General features: G+C 51.0%; 1 protein-coding gene across 3 annotated transcripts in view; it reads right to left on the bottom strand.

Moving 5' to 3' along the window:
• Positions 1-22267, bottom strand: part of FGFR2 (fibroblast growth factor receptor 2) — a 196526-nt gene extending 174259 nt beyond the window's left edge. For 2 of the 3 annotated variants that reach the window (XM_064144242.1, XM_064144244.1), the window contains exons 1-2: positions 22184-22267; positions 255-371 (exon numbers count right to left, since the gene is read on the bottom strand). The gene's annotated coding sequence lies outside the window, so the exon portion shown is untranslated. Of the gene's footprint in view, positions 1-254; positions 372-1598; positions 1614-22183 lie in introns of those variants that run through there. The other variant, XM_064144243.1, reaches the window with a different exon arrangement.
• Between the last annotated feature and the right edge of the window lie 1608 nt (positions 22268-23875).

Here is a 23875-nt window from a genome sequence, read left to right as displayed (position 1 = left end):
AACTCCATTTTCTTCAATAAACAAGTCAATAAATTAATCAGAAGTTGACTGCCTGGCTCTGAAATCAAAGTTTAGCCTCCAAGCCCTTTCAATCCTCTTCCCCAAGCCCCCTGTTCAGCAGAAACCCAAGCCTGGTGGCAGATGCTCAAGAGCTTTGCTGCTCTACCTGCCAATGCAAACAGGCAAAGAGAACTTTCAGAGCCCTCCCTACAAGTTTCACATTAAGACAAACAGAAACAGGTCTTTCTACACACCTCTGATGTCAGAAGCAGCTTGCTTTTCAGGCTCTCGACTATTCTCTCTTGCCTCCGATGCAATTTCACACTCCAAGCCAAGCTGGCAGGCAGAAATGTTAGTTTAGCTGTCATGCCCTGGGAAAAAAAGCAAAAACCAGAGATTCAGAATGGCTCCCTTTCTCCACTCAAGATGAAGAAAACCTTGCCATAGAGAAAGCTTGCAAAATAAAGGAGTGGAGAATGCTTTGTTTGTTTTTTCACACTTATTCAATGCCAATAGTTTAATTCAATTAGAAGGAGAGAGGTTCATTTTTTAAGAACAAACCTTCCAAAACCTAGGCAAAGCCTGAGAGGAGAAGAAATCACAGAATTACAGAATTAACCAGGTTGGAAAAGACCTCTGAGATTGTCAAGTCCAACCTATCACCTAACCCTTGTAATTAACTAGACCATGGCACTAAGTGCCTCATCCAGCCTCCTTTTAAACACCTTCAGGGATGGGGACTCCACCAACTCCCTGGGCAGCCCATTCCAATGCCAATCACTCTTGCTGGGAAGAACTTCTTCCTAACATCCAGCCTGAACCTGCCCTGGCACAGTTTGAGGCTGTGTCCCCTTGTTGTGTTCCTGGGTGCCTGGCATAATAGACCAAGCACCCCCAGCCACGACCTCCCTTCAGGTAGCTGTAGAGATCAATGAGGTCTGCCCTGAGCCTCCTCTTCTGCAGGCTGCACACCCCCAGCTCCCTCAGCCTCTCCTCACAGGGCTGTGCTCCAGCCCCCTCACCAGCCTTGCTGCCCTTCTCTGGACACATTCAGGCACCTCAACATCTTTGAGACCTCAACCTCATCAGACACCTCAGTAGCTCAACCTCATCTTCAGGGGTGACCTCATTGCTGTCTACAACTACCTTAAGGGAGGTTAGCCAGGTGGGGTTGGTCTCTTCTGCCAGGCAAGCAGCAATAGAACAAGAGGACACAGTCTCAAGTTGTGCCAGGGGAGGTCTAGGCTGGATGTTAGGAGGAAATTGTTGTCAGAGAGAGTGATTGGCATTGGAATGGGCTGCCCAGGGAGGTGGTGGAGTCATTGTCCCTGGAGGTGTCCAAGCAAAGCCTGGATGAGGCACTTAGTGCCATGGTCTGGTTGACTGGATAGGGCTGGGTGCTAGGTTGGCCTGGATGATCTTGGAGGTCTTCATTTCAGTTTATCAATCCTGCTCCTTCTGTGCACCTTCACAGGCCTGTTCTGTGTGTCTCCATGCAGACAGATACAGCCACGTGGCTTTAGAGGCTCTCATGGTCTGCTGAAGCCTCAAGTGGAAATGAACAGAAGTCAGGCATCATCTGCAAGAGAGATACAAACCTCTCAGGCTAGCCAGGGCTTGCGTGCTAAGAAACCAAAGATGCTGTTCCTGATTCTTCTTTGTCTCCTTTTAACAGGATGCTAAGGAAAAATAAAAGGTGAGAGGTAGAGAGAGGAAAGTCTGAGCCAAAGAGTGAGCAGAAGACAGATGTTGCTCCTCCTATAGCCTCATCATCTAGAGCACTCCTGGAAGGAGATGCAGCCACAGCAGGCAATTCCACAGCCACAAGGTTTGTGGAGTCCTCTCCATAACAAAACATCAGGGCTGCATATTGTAATTGCTAGCCACAGAGGTCCTGTTTAAAGGTTTTCCTTTGATCTGTGGGGTTTTTTTCTGGGTGACTGATCTTTATGAATAGCCCTTCAGTAAGGTTGCCCTCGAGATGCTGGTTTTGTTTTTTTGAGCTCTAGCACGTTGCAAATTAACCCAGTGGAATTCACCAGGGGCTTAGGGGAGGTGTCAAAAGAGAGAGCCATTGGATCTCAGTTGATTTGTCACCATCTGTAAGGCTCCACCTTGGCTTTGCTTGGTCCAGGGAAGCCTGCAAGGTTTAGCTGCAGTGCTGGGTTAGGAAAGTGTGTTGCAGAAACAAAGACTGAAACCTAACCTCACCTGGTACATTTGCCTCCTACAAACCCAAACAATGTCATGTGCACATCTGGAGGCTTATTTCACTTGCAATTGCTTTTGAAGCATAGCAACATCATCTGGACCTGACAGTGAGGAGGTGGCTTCTAAGGGTAAGAAATCTTGCACAGTGCAGATACTGCTAGAAGATCACAGGCTCACAGGATGTCAGGGGTTGGAAGGGACCCAAAGAGATCATAGAGTCCAACCCCCCCTGCCAGAGCAGGACAATACAACCTAGCTCAGGACACACAGAAACACATCCAGACAGGCCTTGAAAGGCTTCACAGGAGACTCCACAACCTCTCTGGGTAGCCTGTACCAATGCTCTGGGATCCTTTCAGTCACGAGGTTTCCCCTTGTGTTAAGGTGGAACCTTCTGTGCTGCAGCTTCCATCCACTGCTCCTTGTCCTATCCCAGGGAGCAGTGAGCAGAGCCTGTCCCACCACCCCCCTGACCTCCAGCCCTCAGATATTTATAAACATTGATTAGATCCTCTCTTAGTCTTCTCCAGACTAAACAGTCCCAGGTCCCTCAGCCTCTCCTCATCAGGCAGTTCCTCCAGTCCCCTCATCATCCCTGTAGCCCTCTGCTAGACCTTCTCCAGCAGATCTCTGTCCCTCTTAAACTGGGGAGCCCAAAACTGAACACAGATGCAAGCTTTAGTGTTTGATTCCCTTGGAATACTCAGTAAGGTGAAAAGTGAACCATACCAGAGCTCTAACTCACTTTTTTCATCAACATCCAACAGGCCTTCCACAAAAGAAATCAAAAGAATCATCCACAATCCTCCCAGTATGTAAAGGAGGCCCACAGGAAAGGTGAGGAAAGACTCTATCAGAGGAGACAAGGGGTAAAGGTTTCAAACTGAAATAAGTTGGATTTAGAATCTCAGAATCACAGGTTGGCAAAGCCTCTCAGCATCACCAAGTCTAACCTAGAACCCTACTCTACAAGAGTCATCTTGAACCATAGCCCTAAGCACCACATCCAAACCACCTTTTAAACACATGCAGGGTGGGTGACTCCTTGGGCAGCTCATTCCAGCCCCTGAACACTCTCTCCAGGAAAAACTCTTTCCTAATGTCCAATCTAAACCTCCCCAGTCTCAGCTTGAGGCCATTCCCCCTTGTTCTGTCTCCAACTACCTGTGAGAAGAACCCAGCAGCAGCCTCTCCACAATGTCTCTTGACACACTCCAGCATCTCCACATCCTTCTTATAACAGGGCCTCCAGAACTGGATGCAGTACTCCAGGTGGGGTCTCACCAGAGCGCAGCAGAGTGGGAGAATCACCTCTCTGGCCCTGCTGGCCACACTTCTCTTGATGCAGCCCAGGCTCTGCTTGGCTTTCTGGGCTGCAAGTGCACACTGCTGGCTCATGTTGAGCTTCTCATCCACCAGCACCCCCAGGTCCCTCTCCTCAGGGCTGCTCTCCAGCCACTCACTGTCCAGCCTGGATCTGTGCTTGGGATTGCCTCAACCCAGATGCAGGACCTTGCACTTGGTCTTGTTGAACCTCCTGAGGTTGGCTTGTGCCCACCTCTGCAGCCTGTACAGGTCCCTCTGGATGGTATCCCTGCCCTCCAGCCTGTCTGCTGCACCACACAGCTTGGTGTGCTCAGCAAACTTGCTGAGGCTGCACTCAGTGTCACTGACCATGGCACCCACAAAGACATTGAACAAGACACTTCATGAAATGTACTCTTGTCTCTGAACAATAAATACACTAACAGCCATCTCAACCCTTTTTCTTTTGTTTTCAAGTCCAAGCAACACAGTGGAAGAACCAAGGGTACCTCTATGGATCAAGTTCCAGCCAAACTCTCTCAGATCAAGGGATGAAGGAAGAATTTTATTCCTTTGCTCTGACTATAATCCCTTAGAACACTCCTATAAAAGCCCAAATTGAGGAATCAAGTATTGCAGGCTAAAGGAAGTTAGCTTTCTGCCACACTACTCCTTCAAGGCACCGTGGATGGAAGAAACACAAAGGCAGCTTCAGTTCCAACAGGCTCTCAAGTTCACAGAATATGTCATATGCACATTACTATTTTAAGGCTATTTTTAAAAGAATAAAGTTAGAAATAAATAAATTGCCCTGTGGGAAGAGCTGGCAGCGAGTCAGCACCACAGGAAGCCAATTTTAACTCCCATGAATGCAACTATTTAGAAGGCCTCCTTTCTGCAAAGGAACAGCCCTGCTGTTGCTGGCAGTCCTGGTGTGGTACCAACGTGTTATTGCTAAGGCACTCAAATGGACTGGCTTAAAAAAACCCTGCTGGGGTTGTTGCTGATGCATCTGTGATGTTCAGACTGCTGCTGGCAGCTCCCAGGCAGCAGTGCTGCCATTCAGCCAGGCGGCAGCAGGCACTGAGGGATGTTCAGATGGAAGCATTCAAGCAGAGCCACAGCCACAGCTGTGCACTGACCTGGTGCTCAACCAGAGGACAAGATCTAAATGCAAGAATGCTTGGAAGGGACCTTAAAGATCATCTAGTCTCTACCTCCTGGCTATGGGCAGGGACACCTCCCACTGTTGAAGTTTTGCACTGTTGTGGTGGTTCTGCACTGTTGTAGCTTTGCACTGTTGTGATTGTTCTGCACTGTTGTAGCTTTGCACTGTCGTGGTTGTTCTGCACTGTTGTAGCTTTGCACTGTCGTGGTGGTTCTGCAGTGTTGTAGCTTTGCACTGTTGTGGTTGTTCTGCACTGTTGTAGCTTTGCACTGTTGTGGTGGTTCTGCAGTGTTGTAGCTTTGCACTGTTGTGGTTGTTCTGCACTGTTGTAGCTTTGCACTGTTGTGGTTGTTCTGCACTGTTGTAGCTTTGCACTGTTGTGGTTGTTCTGCACTGTTGTAGCTCTGCACTATTGTGATCATTCTGCACTGTTGTAGCTTTGCACTGTTGTGGTTGTTCTACGCTGTTGTAGTTTTGTTTACTGGAGCCTGAACACTCCTGTTGGTAATTCATAAATTCAGAGAATGGGTTGGAAGGGACCTCAAAGTTCATCCAGCTCCAATCGCCTGCCATGGGTCAAGGACACCTCCCACCAGCCCAGGTTGCTCAAGGCCTCATCCATCCTGGCCTTGAACACCTCCATGGAAGAAGCATCCATGACCTCCCTGGGCAACCTGTTCCAGTCTCCCCACCCTCACTGTCAAGAATTTCTTCCTAATCTCTAGTCTAAATCCATCCTCCCCAAGCTTCAATCCACTCCCTCTCACCCTTATATCTACAAGCCCTTGTCAAAAGTCCCTTCATGGCTTTCTTGCAGGTCGCCTTAAGGTGCTAGAAGGCTGCTCTAAAGACTCCTTTGAGCCTTCTCTTCTCCAGGCTGAACAGCCCCAACTCTCAAAGCCTGTCCCCATAGCAGAGGTTGTCCCTCTGATCATCACTGTGGCTCTCCATGTCCCTCTTATGCTGGGGGCACAAGAACTGGACTCGGTGCTCCAGGTGGAACCCCATGAGAGCAGAGCAGAGCAGAACAGGAGAATCACTTCCCCCATCCTGCTGGTCACACTGCTTTTGATGCAGCCCAGGTTATGGTTGACCTCCTGGGCTGCCATTGCTGGCTCATGGTGACTAATAAGAGATATAAAGAGGTGTTTAGGGAAAGTGAAATAGAAAGGTATTTTGAGACCTCGGTGCCTTGGACAGCATTAAAAACCTTCATTTGAAACTAAAAATATCACTGGAGGGGTATCCAGGGACTGCTGGTGTGACACAGCAGTGAATCAAGCCTTTACTACAGGAAACGCTAACGCTCTGCAAACACTGCACTAACACAGCAAGGAAACAGCCACCCGAAGGGGAATTGAAGGTTGCACAACCTACAGCAGCTAAATACAAAGGAGTGATCCCAGCACATGCTCGGTAGGCTGCTCCCAGATGCTGGGAGCGCAAAGAGCAACAGTGCAAAGCAAGGCTCGCAGGGAAAGCGTCGCCAGCCGCACCACGAGGGGCGCGCAGAGGAGCTGTGGTTTGAAAGCAGCTGGCAGCAGCAGGGGGGTGCTGGGGCAGACGTCGGCAAGTTGTCTCGGTTGAAAAAGAGAGCCCTAACCCCTCACAGGCAATGAAATTGTCTTCTCTCTCATACCTATTACAGGAGGGCTATGGATGTGCTGGAAGGTGTCCAGAGAAGCAAAGGGCTGGAGCTGCTCTGCTGTGAGGAGAGACTGAGGGAGTTGGAGCTGTTCAGTCTGGAGAGGAGAAGGCTCCAGGGTGAACTTATTGTGGCCTTCCAGTATCTGAACTGGGCTACAAGAAAGCTGGGGAGGGACTTGTTAGGCTGTTAGGTAGTGATAGGACTGGGGGGAATGGAACAATGCTAGAAATGGGTAGATTCAGCCTGGGCGTTAGGAAGAAGTTCTTCAGCATGAGGGTGGTGAGAGCCTGGAAGGGGTTGCCCAGAGAGGTGGTGGAAGCCTCATCCTTAGAGGTGTTTAAGGCCAAGCTGGATGAGGCTCTGGACAGCCTGATCTAATGTGAGGTGTCCCTGCCCATGGCAGGGGTATTGAAACTGGATGATCTTTGAGGTCCTTTCCAATCCTGACTGATCCTATCATTCTATGAGTGTCTAAAAGCATGCAGGGTTTTTTCTGCTGAGGCAATAATCAGGTGGTTGTCTCATGCTCAGAAGCAAATGGGAACAGACTGCTGAGTGCACACATCAGACACTGCTGACATGCTAATTTCCATGAGTGTCTGACCATGTAGGATCATCTCCCAGCACAGGAGAACCTGTTGAAGCAGGACGCACTGTCCACCACCCTCTCCTTCTCAGGAAGACGAGGAGGAGGAAGGAAGGGAAGGAGCACAGCAACTTGCAAAACTACCAAGGCAAAAATAACCAAAAAAAGACAGTAGGATGATTGAAATTTGTCTCTGATTATCTTAGTTCCAGAGATGCTCTGCAATTAGGCAGTTCAGGAAGTCTGCTGAGGTGATGTCATGGAACTCTGTGGCCAGTAGGACAAGGGAGTTTACTCTGCCTCATACTCAACACTGTTCAGGCCACACCTTGAGTGCTGTGTCCAGTTCTGGGCTACTCAATTGAAGAGAGATGTTGAGATACTGGAACATGTCCAGAGAAGCGTGGCAAAGCTGGTGAGGGGCCTGGAGCACAGCCCTGTGAGGAAAGGCTGAGGGAGCTGGGGATGTGCAGCCTGCAGAAGAGGAAGCCCAGGGCAGACCTCACTGCTGTCTACAACTACCTGAAGGGAGGCTGTAGCCAGGTGGAGTTGGTCTCTTCTCCTAGGTAACCAACAGAAGAACAAGGGGACAGAGTCTTGAACTGTGCCAGGGGAGGTCTAGGCTGGATGTTAGGAGGAAATTCTTTCCAGAGAGAGTGATTGGCACTGGAATGGGCTGCCCAGGGAGGTGGTGGAGTCCCCATCCCTGGAGGTGTTTTAGAGGAGGCTGGATGAGGCACTTAGTGCCATGGTTTAGTTAATTGGAAGGTGTTAGGTGATAGATCTCAGAGGTCTTTTCCAACCTGGTTAATTCTGTGATTGTGTGACTTTCCCCTCTGCATGTGCAGATGCTGGGGCAGGTATCTGTATGCCTGCAACAGAAACCGCTGTGAAGGTCTGAATCAAACTTCCAAGCTGCAGCACAGGTTAATTTGCCAGGCTTTGGCAGCTGATTCAGGCACTGGTCTTGTCTAGACTATCATAGAGCATTTTTCCCCAGCTGCTCAAACAGTCATCACAAAAGCACCATCCCCTCATGCTTGCTTCCACCCAGCAGACCCTGGGAAGCTCTTCTGTCCCTCTCCATTTCCCTCGCTCTGTAATCTTCATTTGCAGACAGCTGAAATTGCCAAACCAACATCCACCTACAAGTAAGTCACCAGAAGCCCTGATACTGAATGTCTTTGTGCTTGTGCTTCACCTGCAGCACACAGGCTGCACCATTTCCCTGAATACCACTGTCACAGTCAAGGACATGATTAATTATTTGCAGGGCTGGGGCGAAAAGGTGCACCTCGAGCACAAGTTCCTCTGCACACACATCAAACAAGTTCAGGAGCTCTTACTGGAACAATCTGCACTGCAGGCTGCAGTGCCACAGCATAGTGAGACAGGCTGAGAGGAAGGAGGGACAGAGGTCAAGGCTGACTCTCAGTTGAGCCAATCTAAGCTGCCTGGAAGCCCCAGCCATGCAGTGGCACCAACCATCACTCATCTGGCCCTGCACTTTGCCACTTCCCTGGAGAGTTAGTGTCATTGGCCAGGAGAAGCATTCCCTCAGCATCCTTTTCAGTTCTTGATGGTGAGAGTGGCACAGGTTTCCCAGGGAGATTCTGTGCGCCACAACCTCCCTGGAGGTGTTCGAGGCCAGGTTGGGTTTGGCCTTGAACAACTTGTTCTAGTGGGAGTTGTCCCTGCCTATGGCAAGGGACTGGAACTGGATGAGCTTTGAGATCCCTTCCAATCTAAAACATTCTGATTCTATGATCCTGGAAAGGGCTGAGAAGCAGGACGTGAGCAGAAGTCAATTTTCATGTCTGGAAGTCTCTTTGGAAAGGTTTCAAGTCTCTGCCCGTTTTTTTTCTCCCCAGACTGTCCTATCTAGGCAGCCTCTAGGGAATCTGAATCCTTTTCCCACTGCTTAGCAATTCAAAGGCATTCCTTACCTTGATACGCAGCTCCAGTGAGGTCATCTCTACATTCCAACTTCCCTTTGAAGCTCTATCTCTATAATCAGCCCAGAAAGTTTCCTGACTCCTGTATGAGTTGGCAAACTTTTTAAAGCCAACACTTCTGGCTGGGACCTACATTGCAGCAAAGCTGGAAGGGGAAAAATCTTTACAAACACCTGGCAGGCTTCCCACACAGTGAAAACGCTGTCACCTCCTCTTTGAAATCAGAAAAACCCTGCCACTGACAAAGAGAGCCGAGCTTCAGCTCCTAGCAGGTGTGCAAAACAGGGAGAAAAGAAACCCAGGTAGAAAAAGGGGCAAAGATGAATAAATGACATAGAAACAATATCTTGGAATGTTGAGAGCTGGCATTTTGGAGAGTTTAAATGTCCAGGTTTGGTGAGAGCTTCCTTAGGAGATTACCACTTTTTGATGACAAAAATCAGCTGTAATTGTCTGTAAGGTTGAGCTCAACATCCCTGAAGCCACCAAGCTTCTGCTCCTTCATGCAGTTTGGAGCTGAACTGAATTTTGTGTCTCTAAGGTTGAACTCAACATCCCTGAAGCCACCAAGCTTCTGCTCCTTCATGCAGTTTGGAGCTGAACTGAATTTTGTGTCTCTAAGGTTGAACTCAGCAGCCCTATAACCACCAACATTCTGCTCCTTCATGCAGTTTGGAGCTGAACTGAATTTTGTGTCTCTAAGGTTGAACTCAGCAGCCCTATAACCACCAAGATTCTGCTCCTTCATGCAGTTTGGAGCTGAACTGAATTTTGTGTCTCTAAGGTTGAACTCAACATCCCTGAAGCCACCAAGCTTCTGCTCCTTCATGCAGTTTGGAGCTGAACTGAATTTTGTGTCTCTAAGGTTGAACTCAGCAGCTCTATAACCACCAAGCTTCTGCTCCTTCATGCAGTTTGGAGCTGAACTGAATTTTGTCTCTAAGATTGAACTCAGCAGCCCTATAACCACCAAGATTCTGCTCCTTCATGCAGTTTGGAGCTGAACTGATTTTTTGTGTGTGTCTGTAAGGCTGAATTCAGCAGCCTTATAACAACTTTGACAGCTGGTTTGCCACCAAGATCCTGGTCCTCCACGCAGATTGGAGCCAAACTGATTCTTTTGTGTGTCTGTAAGGTTGAATTCAGCAGCCCTGTAGCATCTGAAAGCTGGTTTGACACCAAGATCCTGTTTGTCCATGCAGTTTGGAGTTGAACTGATTTTTGGGTCTGTAAGGTTGAACTCAGCAGCTCTGTAACCACCAAGATTCTGGTCCTCCATACAGTTTGGAGCTGAACTGATTTTTGTGTCTGTGAAGTTGAATTCAGCAGCCCTGTAGCCACCAAGATCCTGGCTCTGCATACAGTTTGGAGCTGAACTGGTTTCTGTGTCTGTAAGGTTGAACTCAGCAGCCCTGTAGCACCTGAAAGCTAGTTTGCCACCAAGATCCTGGCTCTGCATACAGTTTGGAGCTGAACTGATTTTTGTGTCTGTGAAGTTGAACTCAGCAGCCCTGTAGCACCTGAAAGCTATTTTGCCACCAAGATCCTGGCTCTGCATACAGTTTGGAGCTGAACTGGTTTCTGTGTCTGTAAGGTTGAACTCAGCAGCCCTATAGCAACCTTGAAAACTGGTTTGCCACCAAGATCCTGGTCTGCCACCAGGATCCTGGTCCTCCATGCAGTTTGGAGCTGAACTGATTTGTTTTATTCTCAAAGAATTCTTTATGACTGGCAAATACTTTAAGATGCAGAAGTACTTCTAAGGCAAGGGCAAAGCACCATGAGAACTATAACTGCCTCTGTGCATTTCCTTTTGGGACAGGAGCCCTACGAGGCACCAGAAGGCAGTTGTGTGTCTCCCTTTGCTGCCGCTGGAGACGGAATGTGCTGCAGACATTAGCAGATGGAGGTGCACAGAAACAGAGGAGTGCTTTAACACCTGCTTCTCTGTGCCACTTCCTTTATTCCCTGCTCCTCTGGCCTGTGTTTGGACACTTCCATTCTCCTCTGCCTGCCTGGATCCCTTGGCAAATTTCCTGAGACCGGCAGTTAGCTGTTTTCTGGGAAGGAGGATGGTAATTGGTGTGTGGGGGGGGACATATTCTGCTTTTGATGTGCAGGGCAATTAAATCCTGGGTGAATAGGGGAGAAAATGAGCCATTGGGTGTCAGTTGAAAGCAGAGATGTGTAGTGCCATTTCTACGCACCACTGTGAAATACAGAGGGGCAGAAGGGCAGCTCAGAGCTCTTTATGTCGCAGCCAGAGCCGCTCGCAGATGCAACGGCACAACAGCCCATTCAGAAGGGAGACTATACAATAGGTCATGAGAAAAACCTGTTGCTCCTGATTAAGTTTGCAAATACTGTATCTGCAGGGATTCAGAGACAGGGCTGCAGCAGATGAAAGGTACCAAGTGGAATGAGGGTGAGGGGCAACTCTACACCGCCGGTCAGGTCTGATTAAACTCGCATTCAGCCAGGGGCTCTCTTCTTACTCCTTTGTGCAACTTATTCAATTACCATTTTTGACAGGGTTTGGGGAGCTTTTTTGCTTACTTTTAAAGCAGCCCTAACAGTTAGCAACATACCCTGAGACGGTCTGTTCAGTCAGCCAGAAGAGCAGGCTCGCTCTGACAGTCACATCTTTGCATCCAATCTCAGAAGCGTTCTCAAGAGGCAAACAATCTGCCCCTGGGGTCGCTCCCACCTTCGAAACGATCTGCCCCTGGGCTGAGTGCACCTTCAAAGGAGCTGACACAAAGGATTGGGAGAATGGTACCAAATCCTGATGCTTTCTGAAGGGCCACCAAGGTTTAGAAAAATAGAGTTTAAGAAATACGTGGAGGCAAGGTCCTTACTAAGGAAAGTGAGCGGGGGGAAGCCCTGGCAGGACTGCCAGTCAGTGCCTGCAGTGTGGCCTTTTCTGGAGCTACTTCTCAAGCCACCTGTGGTGTAAGGGAGGCCTTGCACAGGCAGCTAACAGCATGAAAGTTATCACTGTGCTGCCTGCAAGGACAAATAAAAAGCCCAATTCAGTCTTAAGGTAAGAGAAATATAGCTGGTGAGGAGACGTGAGTTTGGATTTGCTGAGTTGAATTCAACAGGGGGGGAAAGAGGGAGGAGGGAAAGTCTGGCAAGACCCCACCTGGAGTACTGCATTCTGAAGCCCCTGGTACAAGAGGGCTATGGATGTGCTGGAAGGTGTCCAGAGAAGGGCCATCCCTGGAGCTGTTCAAGGCAGGATTGGACGTGGCACTTGGTGCCATGGTCTAGCCTTGAGGTCTGTGGTAACAGGTTGGACTTGACGATCTATGAGGTCTCTTCCAACCTTGGTGATACTGTGATGAGCAGAAGGCTGGAGCTGCTCTGCTATGAGAAGAGACTGAGGGAGTTGGGGCTGTTCAGTCTGGAGAGGACAAGGCTCCCAGGTGACCTTCTTGTGGACTTGCAGGATCTGAAGGGGGCTACAAGAAAGCTGGGGAGGGACTTTTTAGGCTGTTAGGTAGTGATGGGACTGGGGAAATGGAACAAAGCTGGAAATGGGGAGATTCAGCCTGGATGTTAGGAAGAAGTTGTTCATCATGAGGGTGGTGAGAGCCTGGAATGGGTTGCAGGTGGAAGCCTCATCCCTGGAAGCTTTTAAGGCCAGGCTGGATGTGGCTCTGGACAACCTGATCTAGTGGAAAGTGTCCCTGCCTATAGCAGGGGGGTTGGAACTGGATGATCCTTGAGGTCCCTTCCAACCCTGCCAATTCTCTGATTCTATGATTAAGAGGCTGCCACTGGGGTCTACCGAAACTCATGGGACATCTGTCACTGTCTAGAGTGGCAGCAAGTCAAGAGTGCCAAACACAAGAGGTAGCTTTAAGTCAACACAAAGAAGGAAAACTGCTAATAAAGAAAGAGGCAGTTTGCTTAGGGGGAAAAAATGTTCAGTTTGTAAGGATTTTAGCTTGAAGAGGAGATGACTGAGGGGTGACCTCATTCATGTTGACAAATATGTGCAGTATGAGTGCCAGCAGGCTGGAGCCAGGCTCTGCTGGATGATGCCCAGTCACAGGACAAGGGGCAATGGTGGAAGCTGAGGCATAGGAGGGTCCATGTGAACCTGAGGAAGATTTTTTAACCTGTGAGGGTGACAGAGCATTGGAACAGGCTGCCCAGGGAGGTTGTGGATCACAGAATCACAGAATGTGATCTCAAATTATGTTCTGTGATTCTGTGACCTGCAGCCTCCCTGGAGGAGTTCAGGACCAGGTTGGGTGAGGTCTTGAGTGACCTGTTCTAGTGGGAGGTGTCCCTGCCTATGGCAGGCTGGTTGGAACTGGATGAGCTTTGAGGTCACTTCCAACCTAAACCATTCTGTGATCCTCTATAAACTGGAGGCAGAGGTTTGAGGCTGTGGTAGTGGAGAAGGAAGGAATGGTTTGGCTTGGGAAAGCTGTTCCCAGCAGGGCTAGAGGCAGCCACATGCCATGCAAACAGCCCTGCAGAGCCAGAGTCTGGCCACCTACTTCCAGTATCTGCACATCTCAGGGTGGTTCCAGGCATCCCAAATAGGTGGGCAAATAAAACACTCAGAGCATTCTTTTTCTGGGACTGACCAAAATTCATCAAGTGCCATGAGAGGCAAGGTGAGAGAGCAGCTGTGCACACAAGTCCCAGTTTTATTTGAAGGCATTTTACAGCAGGCTCAGGAGCTGAGAGAGCTGAGATCATGGTGCAGAGACTTCACTCCAGCCTGGGGGAAGCCAGAGGGTTTGTCTGCTGGTCAGGCACAGAGAGGGCAGAAAGTAGGTATGCCAAGGGTGCCATGGCTGACAGGAGGCTGAGTCTGTGCAGCTCTCAAAACTCCAGCCCAGGGCAAAAGCTCTTTGCTTGGCTGGAAGCTACTTGTGCACCAGCATCTCTAGGTGATGGCAGCAAAATGCGAGTCTCAGGAGACAAGAGACTGACTCAAAAGCCCTGAGAACAGTCAAGGCAAAATGAAAGGCACCCTGGGTGGAAGGAGAGAAAAGCTGAGCCCAGACAGCACAAAAGGAAGAAGTTACAAGACACTGAGCCAGCTGTGGCACCTTGGCGCCATAGTTTGGCTGACAGGATCAGCCTCACACAGTGAGTGTAGCTACAAAGAATTGTCAAGGGATGTCAAGGACCATCTGGCTCCAACAGAGCCATGGACAGGGACACGATGGCAGCAAGACCCATCCAGCAAAACCTTAATGCAAGTGCATCTCCCCCTGGGCTGGCAAGTTGCTGGGAGTGGAAGCCGATGCCAGTTGGAGTGCATTTAAATCTGCCTGTGTGATGTTCTACAGTGAGAATGTCCAGAAAAGCATGAGGGGTAAGAGAAAGGTAGCACTTTGTCTGAACTCCACCCATGAGAGGTGGACACCTAACATTCAGGGTGGTGAAAACACGGGCAGAGGTAGCCCAGGGAGGTGGTTGAAGCCCCATCCCTTGATACATCCCAGGTCACTCTGAGCAACCTGCTCTAGTTGAAGCTGTCCATGCTGTCTGCAGGGGACTTGGACTGGATGAGCTTTAGAGGTCCCTCCCAACCCTGGGCACTCTGTGACACTCTCCTGTGACAGCTGGAGCACATTTCACTGCAACTAATGCATGAAAAGGATCTCAGACTTGTGGCCATTCATAGTTGTGCCTCACCAACAGAGCAGAGGCTTACACCTCACCAAGCTGAAAGAGTTGGCATTGTTCAGTCTGGAGAAGGGAGGGTTCTGAGGAGACCTTATTGTGGCCTTTCAGTATCTGAAGTGGGCTACAAGAAAGCTGGGGAGGGACTTTTTAGGCTGTCAGGTAGTCGTAGGACTGAAGGGAATGGAACAAAGCTAGAGAAGGGCAGATTTAGATTAGATGTTAGGAAGAAGTTCTTCACCACAAGGGTGGTGAGAGCCTGGCACAGGTTGCTCAGGGAGGTGGTGGAAACCTCATCCCTGGAGGTGTTTAAGGCCAGCCTAGATGTGACTCTGAGCAACCTGCTCTAGTGTGGTGTCCTTGCCTATAGCAGAGGAGTGGGAACAGGATGATCCTCAAGGTCCCTTCCAGCCCTGACAGTTGTGTGATTCCATGGTTCCAGCCACCCAGCAGAAAAGAGCTGCAGCATGGCTGAACTGGCTTGTGGCCATTGCTGCTGACCACCCAGGGAGAGCAGCCACACTGAACACCAGGAGTGGTGCAGGTACTGCTGCAGGCAGAGCCCACAGAGCTGCTAAAAATAGAGCCACGGAAAATCCTTCTGCTTTAAGGGCCCTGCAGCTTTGGGCCAGGTGCCAGGGGCTGTCACAACTGACAATGTGCACGTTTGTTAAGCAGCAGCAGCAGCACAGGCCACGGCGAGCTGCTTGGGGACTGCATCCTGTGTGCTTTCCTGAGGGTTCTGATGCTGGCCCTGCCAGAGCAGTCAGTTTACTTGGGCACGCCGGCAGAGGCTGTGCAGTGACTTAGAGCAGAAAGCAAACACCACAACTTTCCAGCGCTGTGGAATAAAGGGGATGTGTTCTCTGAGCTAGGGAGCACATTTGGCACACTCAGCAAGGGGGCTGGAGGCTTTGAGGAGGGTCTGCTGCAGCATGACCAAAGGCTCTTGTGTTTTGGAATGGATTTTTTTGGGGGGAGGAAATATTTTCCCCTTGTTTGGCACACAGGTACTTATAAGAGGAATGAAAATAAGGGTAAATAAGAGAAAATGAGGTTTTGCTCACAGGAAAATGTGTTTGGAACCCGTTGTGGTGTTGTGGCCATTATTCAAGTGGGAGGCAGAGGGCTTCTGGTGTGCTGTGTCTCTGAGTCCTGGGCTCTTGGGTGCTGCTGGACCATGGGTAGGCAGGGCTAATGCTGATGCTGCCTCTGGTCACTCCTGCTCACCATGACCCACACCCTCCTTGGTGCCTAAACCTATTGCTGTGGGAGGTAAGTCCTCACACACAGGATAAGAGGTGATTATGTCAGTGAAATGATAGTGGGAGCTGCATATTGGTGCTCTCAGGACATGGTTTGATGGCCATGGTGGTGTTAGCTCAATGGTTGGCCCAGAACTGGACACAATACTCCAGATGCAGCCTTAGCAGGGCAGAATAGAGGGACAGGAGAACTACTCTCAACATACTAACCACAGCCCTTTTGATATACCCCAGAATGGCACTGGGCCTCCTGGCCACCAGAGCACATTGCTGGCTTGTGGGCATCCTTCCATCCACCAGGACTCCCAAGTCCTTCTCCCCTTCACTGCTCTCCAGCAGGCCAGTCCCCAACTTATCCTGATCCCTGAGGTTGTTCATTCCCAGGTGCCAGACTCTACACTTGCCCCTGTTGAACTTGATTCAGTTTCTCCCTGCCCAACTCTCAGCCTGTCCAAGTCTCTCTGAATGGCAGCACAACTCTGGTGTGGCAGCCACTCCACTCAGCTTGGTGTCCTACAGTCCACCTTCCTCCTTCAATAACTCCTAGTTTTCCACATTTTCACCCTCTGTGCTTCCCCATCCCTCTTCCCCCCATTCCCTGCCCTCTCTCACAATGCCCAGCTTGGGCTTTACCCCAGAGTGCAGCAGCTCCAAGGCTATTATGCAGATCCATGAACACACAACTCCAAATGAAGCTACCACAGCAGCTGCCCTTCACTTTCCCAAGCCCATTGTGTGCCAAACAGCGAGGCAGGGCCAGGATGGCAGTGCAGGGCAATATGGCACACGCAGGGTTTCTCACAGCCTTACACCCCTGCTCCAGCCTAATCCCATTGGGAGCACTGCTGCCTGCATCACAAAGCAGAGATCCCTGCAGTGGGATGGCTCAGCCATCCTGTGCCACGGGGCATCTCCCCCCACCCCAGCACCACCTGGAGAGGAGGTTTTGGGAGGTAGGATGAGGCTCTCTGTGGCAATCTGTGATGGAGCTGCTGTGTTATCCCCTAGGGGGCTTTTGGCAAGGGCTCGTAGGGGTAGGATGAGAGGCAGTGGATTGAAGATTGAGGAGGGGGGATTTAGACTGCAGGTGAGGAAGAAATTCCTTACAGTGAGGGTGGGGAGACACTGGCACAAGTTGCTCAGGGAGGTCCTGTGTTCCTCAGCTGCTCCCACAGTCCTCCTGGAGACCTAATTGGGGTTTTGACTCAACCATAGAATAATTTAGTTGGGAAGGGAGGGTCTTTGGAGGTCAGCTGGCCCAGCTGTAAAATTCTCCTGTAGTCTGTCCTTGAACTTTACCTTCTCTGTCATTGAGTCCAAACCTTCTCTAACTGTACTAAAGCTGGTGCTAAACCATGACCCTCAGCACCCCATCTCTGTGCCTTAAACAGATCCAGGGATGGGGATGCAACCAGTTCTCCAGGCAGCCTATGCCAGTGTTTGAGACCCTTTTCAATGAGGCAGTTACTTCTCATATCCTACCTAACCTCCCCTGGTTCAGCTTCAAGCCATTCCATAGAATCACAGAATCAACCAGGTTGGAAGAGACCTCAAAGCTCACCCAGTCCAACCTACTGCCCAAGCCTTATCCAATCAACTAGATCATGGCAACTTCCCAGTGGACTTTCAGCCTCCCACAGAGCTCAGAGTAGCTCTTTGCACTTAGAACTCCTTGTCTGTAGATGTCAGAGCTCCTGGCAGGGATGGGTAAGTATCATCCCTTCTTTCCCAGAAGAAAGAGTGCTGCCTTCAGAGGATTTGGTGTCTCAGCATGCTCCACACTGCAGCAAAATGAAGCACCCCAGCAGCTGTGGCTCTGAGGAGCCTTCCCTGTGGAAAGGAACTGCAATCCACTTTGTCAAAGCCAAACTCTGCAGCAAGGAGTGACTAAGGGAGGGGGGGAGAAACTGTCAGGAGTGCTTGAGGGCCCTAATCATTAGCAACAAATGGTAATCCTCCCCCAAGGAAATGTTCTGTGCCTGCTTGTACCATATCTTCTGGAGCTGAGGGGCAAGGCATTGACTTGCTGTTATGCTTTACTCAGATGCACTTCATGCTGACTGTCTTAGCTCCTGCTCCACTCCTGTCTTACTTTACACTCTTCCAGACAGTTTGCTAAATGAATTGTGAAGCAGCCCAGGACCACTTGTTCTTTCTGCAGTGCTATCAACAGAATCTGCTCTTAAAGCACAGAGCCCCCAAACACCGGGGGGGGGGAACCCTTTCAGGAGAGCAGCTGCACGCTGCATGTGTGCTGTGTTTATGGGAAGAGTAAACAAGAAAAACAGGCACATTTGGTTTTAATCCACTTTGCCTGACCCAAGGAGCCCTCCCCAGAGATAATAGTCAAGGTCAGCCCATAAATTTTCAAATAAGTGTGGATGATTTTCACTGCATGTCCTCTCTTCAAAAAAGCCACAGAGCTGTGTGGGGAGTCATAGAATCAGAGAATCACAGAATCAGCCAGGTTGGAAGAGACCTCCAAGATCATCCAGTCCAACCTAGCACCCAGCCCTGTCCAGTCAACCAGACCATGGCACTAAGTGCCCCATACAGTCTTTTCTTGCACACCTCCAGGGACAGCAACTCCACCACCTCCCTGGGCAGCCCATTCCAATGCCAATCACTCTCTCTGGCAAGAGCTTCCTCCTAACATCCAGCCTAGACCTCCCTTGGCACAACTTGAGACTGTGTCCCCTTGTTCTGTTGCTGGTTGCCTGGGAGAAGAGGCCAACCCCACCTGGCTACAGCCTCACTTCAGGTAGCTGTAGACAGTGATGAGGTCTGCCCTAAACCTCCTCTTCTCTAAGCAACCTCCTTTCAGGTACTTGTAGACTCCTGTAGGGAAGGCTTTCTGAGCAGCCATATAGCATGGATGCTGGCACCAAGCTGCTGCAGCTGGGGTCTGCCTCCCCAGAGAGTCCAACCACTGCCCCAGGACATGCCAGGGCACACAGCCACCTGCTCCTGCAGGCAGAGCACCTCACCTTACCAGAGGCAAGGGCCAGAGGCTCAGACACCACACATTAAGTAATGTCTTATCTTGCAAAGAGCCTCACTGGTGCCCACAGATGAGATCCTGGGCTCAGACTCCATCCAGCACAGCCACCTCCATTTGCCCTGTGATTGCAGCTACTGGGAAAACCTTCCCACTTCTGCCCTCCTCCCAGTTTCCAGACAAGTTGAAGGGCTTTAGTCACAGAAAAGCAAACTTCTACCTTAGCTCTTTCTAGCAAAATAAATCCATGTGGAGAATCCTGAAGCAGTGCCAGAATGTGGTCCTCTTAATAAGAACTAAAATGTTGGAATGTCCATGACAGGACAATGTGCAATGACAGGACAAAGGGCAATGGGTGGGAGCTGAGGCATAGGAAGCTCCATTTAAACATGAGGAGGGATCTTTTCCCCTGTGGGGGTGACAGCAGTCAACTGCTTTCAGTAATCATAGAATCAAGCAGGTTGGAAGAGACCTCCAAGCTCATCCAGTCCAACCTAGCACTCAGCCCTGCCCAATCAACCAGACCATGGCACTAAGTGCCTCAGCCAGGCTTTGCTTGAACACCTCCAGGGACAGCAACTCCACCACCTCCCTGGGCAGCCCATTCCAATGCCAATCACTCTCACTGACAACAACTCCTAACATCCAGCCTAAACTTAACCCTGGCACAGCTTGAGACTGTGTCCCCCTGTTCTGTTGCTTGTTGCCTGGCAGAAGAGCCCAACCCCACCTGGCTACAGCCTCTCTTCAGGTAGTTGTAGACAGCAATGAGGTCACCCCTGAGCCTCCTCTTCTCTATGCTAAACAACCCCAGCCTGGGGTTATATTCCACTGAGGAGGTGATATTAATGAAAGTAAAAATCCCTTGAGAGCAAAATCCCTTTCTCAGCTTAGAAGTTTGTAACATCTCTAACACAGAGTCCCATCGTGTGACAACATCTTGAATTAACTGAGCTATGGGCAGCCCTCAGCCCTTTTTTTTTGTGTCCTATGAAATGTAGGAAACCCAGATGCTGCCTGTTCCAACTGTCAAACAAGTTTCCTGATGGTAGCTATCACGTCTGCTCCAGCCTTGTTGGTTTAACAAATGTTATGAATGCAAAGTTGGAACATGTGTGTCAAATATTCTGAGCTGTAAACATCAGAATCGTTAGCAGCTTGGTGAAGGTTTGTACCAACAGCATGAGAAGCTACGTAACTGCTCTGCCCATTTGGCTGCAGGGCTTCAGGAAGGCTTTTTCTGTTTCTAATAGGCCCAAACTTGCTGTGAAATGTCTCAACACCCAGCACAGGGGATCCTCACTGAAAGCTGCAGGCAACCAAGCAAACAGTCATGGAATCATAGAATCAGTCAAGGATGGAAGGGACCTCAAGGATCAGCCAGTTCCAACCCCCCTGCCATGCCCAGGGACACCTCACACTAGGGCAGGCTGCCCAGAGCCTCAGCCAGCCTGGCCTTAAACACCTCCAGGGATGAAGCCTCCACAGTCTCCCTGGGCAACCCCTTCCAGGCTCTCACCACTCTCATGATGAAGAACTTCTTCCTAACATCCAGGCTGAATCTACCCATTTCCAGCTTTGTTCCATTCCCCTCAGTCCTATCACTCCCTGACAGCCTAAGAAGTCCCTCCCCAGCTTTTTTGTTAGCCCCCTTCAGGTACTGAAAGGCCACAAGAAAGTCACCTGGGAGCCTTCTCCTCTCCAGCCTGCACAGCCCCAACTCCCTCAGCCTCTCCTCACAGCAGAGCAGCTCCAGCCCTCTGCTCATCCTCATGGCCCTTCTCTGGACACCTTCCAGCACCTCCACTGCCCTCTTGTCCCAGGGGCTCCAGAACTGGGTGCAGTACTCCAGGTGGGCTCTCACCAGAGGGGCAGGATCCCTTCCCTGGCCCTGCTGCCCACACTGCTCTTGCTGCAGCCCAGGCTCTGGTTGCTCTCTGGGCTGCCAGAGCACACTGACAGCTCAGATTGAGCTTCTCATTCACCAGCACACCCAAGTCCCTCTCCTCTGGGCTGCTCTCCAGCCACTCCTTGTCCAGCCTACACTGGTGCTTGGGATTGTCTCCAACCAGATGCAGGACCTTGCACTTGGTCAGCACATAAGAAGTCTTCTTGGAGCAAGTTAACAACAAAAGAAACCCTGCAGGTAATTGATGGGCCTTTGTCATTGCCAAATTGTTGGAAAATAAGCATTAACTCAGCAAGCAGATCTCAGGCAGTGCCTTTCGTGGCCAGATGCCATCTTGCCACACATCTCTATCAGCAAAAGTGCAAGGTCTTTGGGGGCTACACCCCCCCTATGTCCCTACTGCAGGTGTGCAGCAGGGAAAAGGAACAAAGCTGTTCAGAGGAGGGATGAAGCTACAAGGTGTGTGGTTATTCTGAGGATGGAGGTTACATGATTGAAATAAAGCATTCAGCTTATAAATCCATGCCACATCTAACTTCAACCTTTCGAGGATAGGTGCTCACAGCTTGCACAGGATCACAGAAGCATGCAGGTGAGCGCAGGCCAGGCTGCAGGCGTTCCCAGCCACCATATCTGTGCCCCCCAGCTCAAGAGAGACAGAATGCTGCTGGAGAGAGCCCAGAGGAGGGCAAGGACCTGAGGAGAGGACTGCAGCATCTCTTTCACGTGGAAAGGCTGAGAGCTGGAGCTCTTTAGCCTGGAGAAGAGGAGGCTGAGAGAGGATCTTATCATTACTTATTAATATCTGGAGGTCATAGAATCATAGAATCAGCGAGGTTGGAAGAGACCTCCAAGATCATCCAGGCTGACCTAGCACCCAGCCCTAGCCAATCAACCAGACCATGGCACTAAGTGCCTCAGACAGGCTTTGCTTGAACACCTCCAGGGATGGTGACTCCACCACCTCCCTGGGCAGCCCATTCCAATGCCAATCACTCTCTCTGTGAAGACCTCCCCCAGCACAACTTGAAACTGTGTCCCCTTGTTCTGTTGCAGGTTGCCTGGCAGCAGAGCCCAACCCCACCTGGCTACAGCCTCCCTTCAGGCAGTTGTAGACAGCAATGAGCTCTGCCCTGAGCCTCCTCTTCTGCAGGCAGGGCTGGGCCCTTAGGAGTGGTGAGCAGTGACAGGACAAAGCACAAGGGGCACAAACTGGGACACAGAAGGTTTCACTTGACCAAAGGAAAACCTCTGTCCCTGTGAGGGTGACAGAGCACTGGAGCAGACAGTCCAGAGAGGCTGTGCAGTCTCCTGCTCTGGAGGCTTCCAAACCCCCCACGGATGCAATCTGACACAACCTGCTCCGGCTGAGCCTGCTTCAGCAGGGGGGGTGGACGAGGTGACCTCTGCCCGGCCCAACCGACCCTCCCTGCCCCCCATTCCCTGATCTCCGCTCGATGCAGAGGAAGAGAAAAGAGCTTACCTTCTGTGGGGGCTGTTCAGAGGAGAGCCAGGCTGGCTGGAGGCCAGGTTCCCGCACGCCTCCTGCCCCCGACCGTGCCTTTCAGACGCGGGAACTCACCGGGGAGGGCCCCGGGGGTTACCGAGGCGAGGGCCGGGGCCCGCCCTGCGCGCAGCTGCCTGCACATTAGCTGATTGCCTGCCGCAGCCACAGCGGGCAAGGGCGGCTCAGGCGATGGCAACACAGCCCGGGCAGTGCCCGCCTTGAGAACAGCCCTCAGGAGGGGAACTTGGGGGGTGCTGGTGGACGAGAAGCTCCATCTGAGCTGTCAGTGTGCTCTGGCAGCCCAGAGAGCAACCAGAGCCTGGGCTGCAGCAAGAGCAGTGTGGGCAGCAGGGCCAGGGAAGGGATCCTGCCCCTCTGGTGAGAGCCCACCTGGAGTACTGCACCCAGTTCTGCAGCCCCTGGGACAAGAGGGCAGTGGAGGTGCTGGAAGGTGTCCAGAGAAGGGCCATGAGGGTGAGCAGAGGGCTGGAGCTGCTCTGCTGTGAGGAGAGACTGAGGGAGTTGGGGCTGTGCAGGCTGGAGAGGAGAAGGCTCCAAGGTGACCTTCTTGTGGCCTTTCAGTACCTGAAGGGGGCTACAAGAGAGCTGGGGAGGGACTTCTTAGGCTGTCAGGGAGTGACAGGACTGAGGGGAATGGAACAAAGCTGGAAATGGGTAGATTCAGCCTGGATGTTAGGAAGGAATTGTTCATCATGAGAGTGGTGAGAGCCTGGAATGGGTTGCCCAGGGAGGTGGCTGAGGCCCTGTCCCTGGCAGTGTTTAAGGCCAGGCTGGATGAGGCTGTGGGCAGCCTGCTCTTGTGTGAGGTGCCCCTGCCCATGGCAGGGGGGCTGGAACTGGCTCATCCTTGTGGTCATATCATATCATAGTATCATAGTATCATCAGGGTTGGAAGAGACCTCACAGATCATCGAGTCCAACCCTTTACCACAGAGCTCAAGGCTAGACCATGGCACCAAGTGCCACGTCCAACCTTGCCTTAAAGTGCCCCAGGGACGGCGACTCCACCACCTCCCCGGGCAGCCCATTCCAGTGTCCCTTCCAACCTTGACTGATTCCATGATTCTATGACCCTGTGAGCCTACCAAAGCACTGCCAAGCACCAGCAAGCTGAAAGATAAAGGTGCCCACGGGGAGAGTCATGACACTGTGAAGCTGCAGCGGGCAGGCGTTTGGGATCAATGACCACCCTGCTGCTCACAGGCCTTAATGAAACAATCACTGCCCTCCTGCTGGCTGCCTTTGCTTCCTGCCACCGATCAATAGCTTATCCACTGCCAATGGCACTGTGGGCACTCCTCGATGGCAGCTCAGCTCACAAGGCAATTCAAGAGAGATGTTGAGGTGCTGGAAGGTGTCCAGAGAAGGGCAACAAAGCTGGTGAGGGGCCTGGAACACAAACCCTATGAGGAGAGGCTGAGGGAGCTGCGGTTGGTTAGCCTGGAGAAGAGGAGGCTCAGAGCAGACCTCATTGCTGTCTACAACTACCTGAAGGGAGGCTGTAGCCAGGTGGGGTTGGCCTCTTCTCCCAGGCACCCAGCAACAGAACAAGGGGACACAGTCTCAAGTTGTGCCAGGGGAGGTCTAGGCTGGATATTAGGAAGAAGTTCTTCACAGAGAGAGTGATTGGCATTGGAATGGGCTGCC

This window comes from Pogoniulus pusillus, chromosome 6 (assembly GCF_015220805.1).
Source record: "Pogoniulus pusillus isolate bPogPus1 chromosome 6, bPogPus1.pri, whole genome shotgun sequence".
NCBI classification, from domain to species: Eukaryota; Metazoa; Chordata; class Aves; order Piciformes; family Lybiidae; genus Pogoniulus; species Pogoniulus pusillus.
This window is presented reverse-complemented; position numbering and strand designations above follow the sequence as displayed.